This window comes from Vespula vulgaris, chromosome 12, assembly GCF_905475345.1.
Source record: "Vespula vulgaris chromosome 12, iyVesVulg1.1, whole genome shotgun sequence".
NCBI classification, from domain to species: domain Eukaryota; kingdom Metazoa; phylum Arthropoda; class Insecta; order Hymenoptera; family Vespidae; genus Vespula; species Vespula vulgaris.
This window is the reverse complement of record NC_066597.1, coordinates 3970001-3980000: the sequence shown is the minus strand read 5'-3', so window position 1 is coordinate 3980000 and position 10000 is coordinate 3970001. Positions and strand designations below refer to the sequence as shown.

The window sequence follows — 10000 nt, the reverse complement described above, 5'->3', positions numbered from 1 at the left end:
TATATATTTTATATACACATATAACTATGTATATATAAAAAAACGTAAGAGAATAAAAAATGATTGACGAAGAAGAGTCGTGTAAATGGTACGTGCGTTGCCGTGTAATCGTACGTATTCACGTATGTATACGTATGTACGTTACGTTAAACGTGTACGTGTGCGTCTGTCTCTTCGTCTCGATCGCGTTATTATATCCCACGTTCTCGCGCGGCGAGGCTACGGTCGCCGGTGGCACACTGACTGACTCGGAACCGGGGTAGCCCGCTAGTCCAGACTCGTTCACTCACTACTCCAGACTCACACTCCACAAGTTCGAGCGCCGTATTCGTTCTCTCGCTCGCGCTTATTCGTTCGTTCGCTCGCTCGCTCGCTCGCACGCTTGCTTGCTTGCTTGCTCGCTCGCTCGCTCGCTCGCACGCTTGCTTGCTTGCTTGCTTGCTTGCTTGCTTGCTCGCTCGCTCGCACGCTCGCACAAGCTAGCTCACGCCGCTCCGATCGTATACGTTCGGCTCTCTTCGTCTATCTATTACGTTCGGCCAACCTCGGCTCGTTCCGTCCTAAGCTGCTTCTCACTACTACCACCACCACTACCCACCACCACCACCATTACCACCACTACTACTACTACCACCACCACCACCACCACCGTTCTTGCCGCCGTCGCCGTCGCCGCCGACACCGCCGCCGCTAGCTCTGCTAGTACCACTACCACTCTTCTCTTTCTCTTTCTCTTTCTCTTTCTTTTCTCTTCTCTTTTCTTCCTCCTCCTCCTCCTCTTCTTCTTCTTCTTCTTCTTCTTCGTCGTCTTCTTTTCTTCTTCTTCTTCTTCTTCTCGCCGCAACGTCCTACGGCCCGGCCTACTCCCTCCCCACCTCACTCTTCTTACTGACTACGATCCTACCTTCTCTACTACTTCTTCCCCCCACCCCAACCCGGAGCGCCACCGTCCTCCGCCTCCATTCCGCGCCATCTCTTCTCCTACCTTCTATTAATTCTATCCTTCTTCTTCTTCTTCTTCTTCTATTGCTTATGCGTCGAGAGAGGGAGAGAGAGAGAGAGAGAGAGAGAGAGAGAGAGTGAGAGTGAGAGTGAGACACAGAGCTACGACGTCGCTCGCTCGCTCGCTCGTCACGCACGCACACACAGTCGCGTACCGTCGCTCGAGACGAACGGATGCGCGTAGCCTACCGCAATATTCTGCCCCTTACGACGCCCTTTTTTTTTCTTCTTTTTACTTTTTCCTTCTCTTCCTCCTACTACGTATATATATATATTATACATACATACATGTGGCTGGCTAATAAGTAATGTCAGAATTTCTTTTTTAATCTAAATAAGTAATAGTATATTTGATATTTTAATTTTAACAATCGTAAATTGTTTTTCGATATTTTCAAGATGGAAATACAATGTATTAGATATCTCTAGAAAACTTTTCTTAGAAATAATACATTTTGATTAGGTAATATCTAATTAACTAATATCATATTATTTGCTATTTAAATAAATATATATAGACAAATTATATTCGATATATTTTTAATGAAAAAAAAAATTTCGATTTTAATCGATCCTCTGTCTCTCTTCCCCTCTCTATATATATATATATATATATATATATATATATATATATAGATACACACACACACACATCTTTTACATTTTTCTATTAATTAAGAATGTAATTTTCATTGGTATTAATATAGCGAATGCTTTTCCTCTATTTTTTTTCTTTTCTTTTTTTTTAATAAGTATCTTATAGCCGTCAAAACGATTAACGCTCTCTGTCCCATATATATTTTAATTGAAAATTTGGACTTTGAACGGTCCGATTCATCGGTCCGTAAAAACGGATCTCAATGTTTTTATATAAGAGAAAATATATTTCAATGTTTTTTTAAATTAAAAGATTGTCGTCTTGATTAATATTAACAGAGAGATAATTTTAAAATTCAGATATAAATGATTCATTGTTAAAAACACTAAAGAATTTCTTGGATAGGTCTATAATATAATTATACACACACACACACACACACGTTATACGTAAGCATTCTATTTTTTTCCTTTATCACGTTATAACTTTCGTCTATTGGGATAGGACGTGAAGATCGATCGACGAGGATTTTTTTTCACTCTCTCTCTCTCTCTCTCTTTCTCTCTCTCTATCTCTTTTTATTTTTTTTCTTTACCGGTAGTCGTCGTCTCCCGTCGTTCGCCTTTCGTGGAAACGTGTATGTATGTGCCACACGATGGCTTTGTAAAACTCTCAGTTTTCTCTCTCTCTCTCTCTCTTTCTCTCTGTCTGTCTCCTCTCTCTCTCTCTCTCTCTCTCTCTCTCTCTTTCTCTTTTTCTCTCTACGGCGTGCGTTACGAGTCCCTGACCTTGTCGATCCTCCAGCGGAGCGATCGGTTGCGACGACGAGCGGTTAGGCTCGCAGGAAGAAGAGCTCGCGAGCTTGTGTGTGCTTCTTCTTCTTCTTCTTCCTCTTCTTCTTCTTCTTCTTCTTCTTCTTCTACTTCTTCTTCCTCTTATTTTTCTCCTCCTCCTCTTCCTTCTTCTTCTTCTTCTTCTTCTTCTTCTTCTCCTCTCAGCCGATCTCGCAGCGGGTGAACGAGCGCGCGAGGTCATCGCCGGAGGAGAACGATTTTTCGAAGATCCTGTCTTCTCTCTTTCTCTCTCTTTCTCTCTCTTTCCATCTATCTATCTCTATCTCTCACACTCTCTCTTTCGCTCTTTCTACTCCGGTTTCGGTCGCTCTTATCTACGAGACAAGTACGATATATCGATTAAACTTGACAGCTCTCGCGCACGAGCCAATTCTCACTAACGATTTCCGCGAATGGAAGACGAATTTTTTTTTTCTTTTTTTTTTTTTTTTGACGAACTTTAACTAGGGGGAGAGACACACAGAGAGAGAGAGAGAGAGAGAGAGAGAGAGAGAGAGAGAGAGAGAGAAGGGGATAATAGTACTTGCTGTTTCAGATCAGCTGTTCGTAATTTTTAATTCATGCTTTGAATCGAACGATGATGTTAATAGGAAACGGACTAATAGAGAGAAAAAGAGAGATATGATAGTACTTGCTGTTTCAAATCAGCTGTTTGTATTCTCGAATTCGTACTTTCAATTACGATGATATTGAAAAGAGAAAGAGAAAGTGAAGGAGAGATAGAGAGAAATATTAATACTTGCTGTTTCAAATCAGCTGTTCGTAGTTTGGAATCCATGCTTTGAATTGAACGATGATATTAAAAGGAAACAGATTAAGAGGGATAAAAAGAGAATGAGAGAGAGAGAGAGAGAGAGAGAGAGAGAGAGAGAGAGAGGGATAATAGTACTTGCTGTTTCTAATCAGCTATTCGTAGTTTTTAATTCATACTTTGAATTGAACGATGATATTAAAAGGAGACTAATGCAGAGAAAGGGAGAGATAATAATACTTGTTCTTTTAAATCAGCTATTCGTATTCTCGAATTTATACTTTCAATACGACGATATTAAAAAGAGAAGGAGAAAGTCAAAGAGAGAAAGAGAGAATAAATAATAGTAGCAGTTGTTTGTCAAATCAGTTTTTCGTATTCTCAAATTATTGCTTTAGAGTTGTAGAATGAAATTAATCTTGTATGATTAATCTTATTGATTTATCGGTACTATCCTTATCGATCTAACAAATATCTGAGAAAATTACTTTCGATACTAGTTAGAAAAAAATTGTTGATAAAACCTAAATGATATAATCGATGAGAGTCTACTTCCTCGATTCTTCGACGCATAAATATATATACACACAGAAACGTGCGCGTGAGCACGTCAGCGCACGTGCACACACACACATCGATTCCAATCTTTTACAACTTCGTTTTCCTTATTTGAAAATTTTATACGTTCGTCTGTGACTCGTTTGACAATTGTTCTTATCTTATTTGTTTCTTTTTTCTATTAGAAAATTTATTATCGTATCATCCTTTTTTTTTTGCTCGTTTGAACGTGAATATTAAGTTCTAAAGTTGAAAAAATATCATACAGTACAATCGTTTTAATATCGATGATTTAAAGATAATAATAGACGATAATAATCGTAAGTTTTATCAAATTATCTATTACTTGTATCAATACTTACATATTACACGAGCATACAAATTATATTATATAAAGATCTTATTATTATATGAAGATTAAATGCAAGATCTATTTCCAAATATATTATAAAATGTTAAATTAAATATCGTGATGATGAAAGAATTTTAGCATACAGCTACAAAATTATACGACATATATTATTAACTTGGAATCAATTAAACGATTAACTAACGTAACATATACAACAATAACAACAACAACAACAACAACAACAACAACAACAACAATAATAATAATAATAATAAAAACAAAAAAAAAGAAAAGAAAAGAAAAAAAAAATAGTTAATAATTTAAAGACATATGTTATACATATATATAAATATATAATATATTTCTCTCTTTCCCTCTTCTTCATGAGAACTTATGGGGATATGGCGTGTCTCACATGTAAACAAAAAAAAAGAGAAGAAAAAAAAAAGAAAGAGAAAGAAAAAAAGATATGTGCCTCGATTTCGCGGCGGTGAGAGATCGGTTTAATCTCTCTCGATGTTACATATGTACGTAAGTATCTACGTATGTATGTACATATGATGTATACATGTATGTATGATTTATATATGTACGTATGTGTGTATCCCCCTACATGGTGCAGGTTTACGAAGTTTTGATTTCGGTCTGCGGTTCCATTTTATACCTATGTACCTATACACACATATATATGTACCTACATACATATATACGTATATATATATATATATATACACACATATGTCTATCTTCTTTGTCTCTCTTCATCGTGATCATTGATGCACGTAGGATAATTCTCAGATCGTCTGTAACTATAATATAATACATGATACGCCCACAGTGTGTCGAAACATAAATGTACCAAATATACATATATATATTCACATAGATATATATGTATATATGAATATACATATATGTATGTGAATATATATCTATGTGAACAGATGTATATATAAATAGATGTATATGGATATATGTGTGTGGAAATATATATATATATATTTAGATACGTATGTACGTGTAAAATATGTAAATGCGTAAATGTCTTTAGTATTACGTAGGTACAAGTCACTTGAAAAGCTTCAACTATTAACACATGTGTAGAAATGTAACCTGTAAATATGTCAACGAGTAGAACGATAAATATAATGATTCGAGGAAGTGATATGTTACTTATTCGAAACTATTCACTCAGTTCCTTTAGATAAAAGCCAAAATAAACAACCTTCAAATATCTTAATTGAAAAACATTAAATTCTACTTCCTTATTCTTCTTACGTCATTTCCTAGATAAATATGTGTATCTTTTTTTTTTTTTTTATTTCTTTTTATTTTTTTTCTTTTTTCTTTTTTTCTTTAATGTTTTCGGAACGTTCTGTTATTAACTCGTGTGGGTGTGTGTGTGTGATAATATGTCGTACGTAAAATGAAACATTTGAAAAATATTTTCGAGACGTCTTAGATATTATATAATGTACGTTAGAATGTTTATAATATATATATAAATATATATATTATAAATATATATATAAATATATATATTATAAATATATATGTATTTATACGTATACAATATATATAATTATATATGTATAATTATATATCTATACATACTAATACGCGTAATTATCTTGTTCGATATCTCGATAATGGATCTCTAAATATCTAAACTTAAATAATTAATTCTCGTTTCTTTTACGTTACTTCGACGATCTGAAATTTGCATGAAATACGAAAAAAGAATAAAAAAATAATAAGAGAAAAGAAAAAAAAACAAGAAAAAAAAAAAACAAAAATAAATATTGATTTCTTTTTCTGAAAAATATTTTTGAAACGTTCTGTATCTGTATATAATATGTTAAACGCGTATATATAGAGGAGACAAAGGTGCATATCACTTTTACTATAACTATATCCTTTTTTTGTCGACATCTCGATTGATTCTCCAGGCGACGACACGATGTTTTTCCATTGAAGGTGAACCTCATCGGTCCTCAATTCATTTATTTCTATGTATATACTGTGTACCCGTCTGCATGCCTGTATATGCATATAATATACATATATATATATATTTATATTTGCTAACGTCATTGCCACCCATAAATACTTCGACATTTTTATAAAATATTTATGGTTGATTAGAAAGACGATTAGAAGGAGAAAAATGAGATATTCAATAAAAACTTCAAGTCATTTTTATTGAACACAAATATATATACATACATATATATATATATATATATGCATTTATATATTTAATATGTATAAGTAATGTGTGTGTGTGTATATGATTATGTCCGTATGTGTGCATGTGGGTGTATGTATTTCTAAGTAAAATAATGTATGTAGTTATTTGTTCTTTTTTCTTTCTTTCTTTCTTTTCTTTTTTTTTTCTTTTTTTAGAAAACTACGTCGCCAGAATGGATTTAGGAGGAACGATTACGAAGACCTCTACTACCATCGCGAGATCCTACTCGTGGTCATGGCCAGATTAAAGGGGGAGCTGAAAGGTCAACTGCCTCAGGGCGCCTATTCAATAGAAAGGCTAACTGCGCTTGATTATTGTATTATTTATCATAAAAATTAGACATACTTTCTCTCTTTCTTTCTTTCTTTCTTTCTTTCTTTCTTTCTTTCTTTATTTCTTTCTTTCGTCTGCATCTGCTTCTCTAACTATTATCCTTCTATTTTTTTATTTTATTTTAATACTACTTTTTAGATCCACATTTTATTTTATTTATGTTTCATTTATGTTTTCAATTTCCTTTCTTCGTTTTTGTTTCTTCTTTTTATTTATTTTTTTTTCTCTTATCTTCTCATATTTCCCGTATTCTGAATATCCGTTCTTTTTTGTCGTTGTAACACCAATTCGAATTTAATCGAATTTAAAAATTGACGAATTGTAGAGTTCTTCTTTTTTTATTTTTTATTTTTCATAGAATGCATGTTTACTGAAAAATTTACGTTTGTTTATTAATCGTTATCATTGCAAGATCGAGCATTAATATTAATCATAAAGCAATTTGCGAATGCGACGACGTAGAATTGTCGAATCGGAAAATCTGATAAATGTAAATTGAAAATTGTAATTGTTTACATAAACATATCGATCTATTTATTGTTTCAAAATTAAATAACAGGAAACAGAAGGTTTCTCCATTATCTGTTTCCCTTTTTTCCACACAAGATATCATTAAAATATCATTTGCATAACGATAATTTTTCTAGATTCATTAATATCCTGAAATCCAATCGTTGCAATAATTAACAATATTCCTACGATAGATCATCCTGATTAAATCATCCAATTAATTTAAAAGATCAACAGATATCGTCGATATCATATCCATTCGAAACTTTATATTTATTAATACAATTCAATAATGAACAATTAATTGATATCCAAACTTATCTCTTTCTAATATTATTCTAATGATATAAAAATCATTAAGTCTTAATGATTACGATTTCGGATTTGTTTTAGTTAGAGTTTGGGAAAGGTAGAGTTAGATAGCAGAGACAGAGCCAGACGAACACATACACGCATACACGCATATACACATACACACAACATGCACACAAACACACACATACATATCAATGGTGTCAAGCTGCATCCAGCCGAGAGCAGTCGAGAGGAGCTATTTTGGCGCAAAAACGTTAGACCGCTTGCTTGCTCGCTTGCTTGCTTGCTTGCTTGCTTGCTTTTGCTTGGCTGGCTCAGAGAAAATCTCGTAACTCTCGCCGATCTTGGAACGGGACGACGCCCAATCCAGGAAAAGCGCGATTTCTAATTCGTCGACTCTTCGTCGCTACGTCTCTTTTCGATTACCTTGTCGCTTATCGTTCCGGACTTTCATCTTTTACGATCGAGATTTTTTCTCACGTTTTTATAATCGATCGATTCACCTACGATCATCTTTTCCATTATGTCTCAATCGAATTCTCATGTATATATATATATTTTTTTGTTTTGTTTTTCTTTTTATTAATATTTTTATCGATTACGAAGAATAACGATTCATTTGTAATTTATCACTTTGTATCGCGAATTTAATTTATTAATTTTCTTTTATTTATTTTTGTAAACTATTATTATTATATGCTTTTTTTCAAGACATGTAATTATACGGATATTGGTAAAAATTATCAGATTAAAAATTATTCGATTAAAAAGGAATTACATATAACAGTTAATACTAGTAGTATAGCATAATAATAAATCGATTGAAATGATTATAACAAGAAACTTATATAAGATATATCAATATAATAATTTACAATTAATAATCTCTTCGAAAAGTATTATTCAAGCATCAATTATCAGCAAATAATTAATTGATCAATCGATCGATCAATCAATCATTGTCATAATCAATATATTCAAATCGAAAATAATAATAAATACAACTTAAAAATCTACGTCTAATGATTTATTTGGGTGTTGAAAAAAAGAAATAAAATTAAATTATAAAAAAAAAGATAAAAATAAGGGAACAAAAAAAAAAGGCGAAACAGAACAAGAGAGAGTTCAAGCTTTGTTTACAAAAAATAAAAAGTAAAAAAAAAGAGTAAATGAGAAGTGTAAAATAATAATAAGAAGAAAAAGAAAAAAAAAGAAAAAGCGAAAGAAAGATGCGCGATCGAAAAGCTTTTTTTTTTTTCTTTGATTTAAGCGTGAATCCTTGGATTGAAAGCGAAGTTTTACGAACGAAATTTAAAAGACTATCGATAGCGCGAGGATTCTTCAAACGTTTCGCGTCGATCGTCGTAAAGTGAAAGAGAGGAGGAAGAGATATTAGTCGACGATTCAGGCCGAGACTAACGCGCACTTTTCCTCGACACGTTTCTCTCTTATAACCGAGCAAACCCACGTCCTCTTCGTCGCTCGAATAATTTTTCTTTCTTTTCTTATTTTCTTCTTTTCCTTTCTTTGTATATGATTTTTTTTTTATTATTTTTATATCTTTTACTTTTTTTCTCCACCTTTCTGTTCCTCTCACATTCATTAATTTTATTTCTTGTTTGTAGATATTTTCGTAGATATAGATAGTTATTATAAGATAAATAAAACGTGTGCGTGTGCGTATGCGTGTATGTATGTGTATGGATTAAAAAAAAGATTATTCGCGATTTTTAATATAATTTATTTTGTTACTTATGTATTATTAATTTTTCTTGTTTTCTCTCTCTCTCTTTTTTCTTTTTTTTCTCTTTTTTTTTAGCAAGAGATTTTTTATTATTATTGAAAGAAAATTATATTTTGTCTTAAATCTTTATTATTTATATTATTTATATCGGTATTAATTTATTCTGTAGTATTTCTTTTTTAATTCAGTAATGTGTACGTTCACATTATTATTGTTATTATTATTATACTTTTACATTTCGAAGAGATTATTGTTATATCGAAAGAAATGATTAAATTGAAAATGAATAAATTAGAGAAAAAAGAAAATGAAAGAAAAAAGATATAATATAAAAGTTATATATACATTATAGTATTTGACATGTAGTAATTAATGTTCATATAACAAAAAATATATTAACACGTAAATGCAACAAGATAAATATATATAAATCTGCACGATTAAAATATTAAACTGACTTTGTATTAATTAGATACCCGTATAAAATATAACTCTGAACTTATAACATTTATACTAGTATAAATTACAGTGCTGTATCATCTAAATATAACGTTTAATCGGCCTGAACGTTGACCTTTCAACGTATAACAAATATCAATTTCTATGTCGATCTTTTCTAAACAAAAAACAGCAAAAAAGAATAAAAAAATAAAAAAATAAAAACAAAAAAACAAAAAGAAGAAAGAAAACCAAGAAAGAAAAAACGGAAAGAAATATTAATAAACTTAAAAT

General features: G+C 31.8%; 1 protein-coding gene across 5 annotated transcripts in view; it reads right to left on the bottom strand.

Moving 5' to 3' along the window:
* Nucleotides 1-10000, bottom strand: part of LOC127068243 (ecdysone-induced protein 74EF) — a 216380-nt gene that overhangs the window by 61693 nt on the left and 144687 nt on the right. The window contains exon 1 of one of the 5 annotated variants that reach the window (XM_051004162.1): nucleotides 1-607. This exon is cut by the window's left edge and continues 2876 nt beyond it. The exons of the other annotated variants lie outside the window; for them this stretch is intronic. The gene's annotated coding sequence lies outside the window, so the exon portion shown is untranslated. Of the gene's footprint in view, nucleotides 608-10000 lie in introns of those variants that run through there. 5 annotated transcript variants of the gene reach the window in all.